General features: G+C 45.2%; 1 pseudogene across 1 annotated transcript; it reads right to left on the minus strand.

The window, feature by feature from the left end:
- Positions 1–215: 215 nt before the first annotated feature.
- LOC103803787 lies at positions 216–1929 on the minus strand (annotated as a pseudogene). Its single transcript, XR_624755.1, has 2 exons — positions 1828–1929; positions 216–1090 (listed from the first exon to the last, which is right to left on the minus strand). The product of XR_624755.1 is annotated as a ubiquitin thioesterase ZRANB1 pseudogene (transcript).
- Positions 1930–4408: the final 2479 nt, after the last annotated feature.

Below are 4408 nucleotides of genomic sequence, written 5' to 3' on the forward strand. Positions count from 1 at the left end.
TGGGGCAGCCACAGCCTCCCTGGGCAACCTGGGCCACTGTCTCACCACCCTCACAGGGAAAACTTCTGCCTAATATCTAACCTAAATTTCTCCTCTTCCAATTTCTCCCCATTACTCCTTGTCCTGTCACTGCAGTTCCTAACCAAGAGTCCCTCTGCAGCTTCCCTGGAGCCTCTTCAGCTCCTGGCAGGTTGCTCTGAGGTCCCCACAACCACCAAAGGGAACAGCAAACAACTTACCCACACAAGCATTTAGGAACAGCCAGTCAGTCTTTTTCATTCTGTTTCTTATTTGCTTTAGTTTTTTGAAGTCAACTTCAAGCTCCTCCTTGCTGCCAACAGCTCCAGCCAATTCAATTCTTTGGAAGTCCATTTTCACCTCGGATTCACGTTTGGTTGTAGGTGGAGATCTTCTTTGGCTATTACCACTGCTACAGCTTCCCCTCCATCGAGCTCTGTCCTGCTCATTTATGATGGAAGAAGCCTCTTCCGTGTCTGCCAGTTCTATTGCTTCAATGTTGTTGGGCCTTGGGTGATCACACACCACACATTTCCTGGCCTTGGCCCAGTTTTCATATGTACAAACAGAACAAGTCCAGTGCTGAGCCCTTGTGTTCAGTTTATTCCTGTCATTGTACTCCTCACACGGATCCACGGAGAAAGGGACAGGTCTGGAGCCAGAGCCTGAGGACTGAGGAGACTCCGTGGGGCTCCTGGTCCTGCGCTGGGACAAGCACTGAGTACACCTGATCGCTCTTGGCCAGTTCAAGTATGTGCACATGTGGCACGACCACTTATTTGCACTTTCCATGCTGTAAGAGGATTTAACCCTTGGTCTTGCACTGGAATCAGGACAAATCAAAGGACTACTCCCTCCCTCTGTGCTGGTGGGATCCCAGTCTCTGCCGATATCGCTCTGCCCACTTTTGAAGGGATCCTCCGTGATGATGGTCCCGCTGGGCCTCTGGGCACGGCACATGGTGCATTTGATTGCAGAGGGCCAGTTCTCATAGGTGCAATACTCACAAGCCCATTTAATGCCACGTTCTGTCATCGTGCACTCCTTGCAACGAGCTGCGTCGGGCACAAAGCTGAGGAGCCAGAACACACCGTTAGGACACAATGACTGCACAGGAGCTGCTTGGAATAGAAAATAAAGGAGGTGTAACCCAGCTGACGTTAAAATCAGGCTGGGCAAATGGACCATTTAGCCTTCTTGATACTATTATAACATTTATGGGAAGTAAAATCACTATGAAAAGTGTGAGACTTGAGCTAACAGCATTTTACATGGAGAATTTGGGATTTGCTAGTGTAGAAATGAGAGGGGAAAAAACCCTGAGCCCTGCATTTCTGCAACTCCTCAAACTTGCACAGAAGCTTCCAAATTCAGAAAACAGATATGCATTAAGAACACTGGAGAAGAGACCAGAATGGCTACAGGAACAAGTCATAAATATTAAATTATTGAAATAAAACTCAATGTGAATACAGAGGTACAAGAAAAGGAACACAAAGTCTGGATCCTGTGAGGCCTCGTAACAGAGCTCCCAGGATTTGGAAGGCAGGAGGGTATGAGGTGGGCAGATACACAGTGAGTAAGCAGTTCTTTGGGAAAAGGAGGGTGTAGGAGTTTACATAAAATGCTTTCATTTGAAAATTGCATGTATGTGCTCAACCAAGCCTAGGCCTTGCCTGGCCATCATTCCCACCAGGAGTGTTACAAAGTGAAAACACCACTTGAAAGCAAGCACAAGCTGTGTGCGTTGGCAAGCCAACACGGTATTTGCTTTCTACAAATTCAGATTTCAATCCAATTCCAACTCACTTTTTCTCTAATGAAGAGGGGATTCCGTCCTCATGCTGGCTCAGACCTTCTCCTCAGACTGCCAAATATGAAGGATGAGACTAAGCAGCTAACTATTCCTGTAAACAAAAGGAAAACAGACTCATTAGAGGTTTCCTACTGGACCTGAGTAACCAGAAAGTTAATTATTAAATGCCACACCTATTCTGATCCCAATTTACTTGGTTAAACCCAGTCGTGACCTGCTGAGGCTAACAGAGACTGGTTAAAACAAACCAGTATTACAGAGCACCAGTAGCCACACAAGTGATCAATCAGCTGAAGTAAAAAAAGTAGATCCAAGCAACATCAAGTTCATGCCAAAACACCTATAAACACTCACTGCAACATGAAACTTGGGATGGGGAAGGCAGAAAAAGCTTAGTGCACAACAGAGGGAAAGGGTGAGGCAGGTAGATAAAGGACAAATAGACAAATATACACTGCATTTCCTCCCTCACCACAGAATCGTTACTCAATAGTGTGCTGGTTCTAGGCATGCAAAATTGATTAAAATACAAATTTGTCACATCAGTTGAATGACATTTTTCATATTGCAATTCTCTCAGCTAACAAAACCACCCAGAGCCTAGTAAACAAAACCTCACAAGTTACACAAGAGGATTAAACTCACAACTAGATACATCAAACCAAACATGAGTTGATACCTGTTCCCTGATTAGCAAATGTTTTACGAGTTGGCACATCCTTCACTGAAATACCTCCACACTCTACCAAGGCAGAGCTAAACGTCTACTTAGCTCACCCTGATTCCTACTCTCCCTTCTGAGCACTCCAGGCACACAGCACAGGTTTTTTCCAAGAGCTTGGCTCTGATGTATTCCCCAGATCAGGTGGCTGCATGAATGAGGGGCTATCGCATGGCTGGAGGGAGGAGAGGGCAGGAATATCCTTTTCAGCATGATCCATATTTATGCTGGATGAGAGCAGATGAGCAATCAGTAACACAGAAAGCTTTCTCATCCAGCTCAGGTTCTAACACTACTTGTTTGAACAGCCTGCAGAGCACTTCACTCCCACCTATATGTTATAAAACTGTGTCAGACTGAGGAATGTGCTGAGAAGGCAATTAGAATTCCTACTGTTTCCCCTCCACCATTCCTCATAGATGTCCATGCCCATCCATAATGAGAAAAAAAAAAGGAGTGTGATCATACTAAGGTCCCCATATCTGTAATAAAATCAGTGAAAAATACAAAGTCAACTTGATTTTCCTAATTCCTAAAGGTGATTTCATAAAGTAACTCCCCAGAAACTCGAAGAAAAAACAATTTCTCTACTCCATAAATAAATTAAAGCTTTGCCAAAACACCTCCTATAAGAGTATACTATATGCTAGGATTAGCTATTCCACTTGGTCAAGGCTTTTCCTCCCAATTCCCAAAACAATTACTTTCTTAATAAGTTTATTCTTTCCAGAAACAGTAGAGTTTTCTGAGGAATTAATGTTTCAGAGTTAGAAATATAAGAGCTGAATGCAGTTTTCAGAGAAGAGAAGGCAGCAGCACACTGCCCACTGCCACCAACACATGGTGTCACCAAGGACCACCAGAAAGTGGCTGCTCCCAATATTCCAATGCTTGGTAATAATTCCGGCCGAAGCAGAAGCTGGGTATAGTTTGAGTAGGTAATGCTTCCAATTCCAGTCAGATCCATACAACTGTGATGAAGCCCAAGAGGGATCTCTACTTGCAAATGCTCTCTCACCTGTGTAAGCTTTAAACAAACCAGTTCCCACCACAAACAAATCCCAACCCACATCTGGGAGAGAGCAAAAAACCAAGACATCATCTATTCTGGTGACATTAAGACTGGGAAAGGAGATTGCAGCTGAAGCTGGAAAGCAGCTGGCTGCAAAAGCAATCTAAACAAGGCCTGAGATACTCCTCAGGAAACTAAATAGCTCAGTATATGCCACATTAAAAGATCTTTCCCATATAGCACAAGATTAGGTTTTTAGCTGCAATTATGCTCTGTGCCCCTGAAAGAGGTAATGCTTTCAGACATCATTTTTAGAACGGCTGAGTATCTGCAGCTCGGAGAGCCTCTGAGATATGAGCTCACCACCTCCGAACACGAGGCCTCGGGTTATTACGAAGTAAAGAATATAAAAAGGCTCAATGGAGCAATGCAATTGCTGTTCCTTGACAGCTCTGCCAACACCCACTGTGCTGAGGGAGCTTAGTATTTGCACAGATTGGGGGTTTCTTTACTGTGAGATCTTGGACTGACCCCCAGCTGCACCCACGGACACCAGACCCATCTCATTTTCTTTTCATGAGGAACTGTGTGACAGGACCAGGGAGAATGGCTTCAAACTGACAGAAGGTAGGTTTAGGTGGGATACTGGGAAGAAATTCTTCCCTGTGAGGTGCTGAGGCTCTGGCACAGGTTGCCTAGAGCAGCTGTGGCTGCTCCATCCCTGGGAGTGTTCCAGGCCAGGCTGGATGGGGCTTGGAGCAACGTGGGCTGGTGGGAGGTGTCTCTGCCCAGTTATCCTCCAATTCACTGCTGATACAACATCACCATTCATCCTCCGATG

The sequence above is a fragment of the Acanthisitta chloris genome, unplaced genomic scaffold (assembly GCF_000695815.1).
Source record: "Acanthisitta chloris isolate BGI_N310 unplaced genomic scaffold, ASM69581v1 scaffold33876, whole genome shotgun sequence".
Classification (NCBI taxonomy): domain Eukaryota; kingdom Metazoa; phylum Chordata; class Aves; order Passeriformes; family Acanthisittidae; genus Acanthisitta; species Acanthisitta chloris.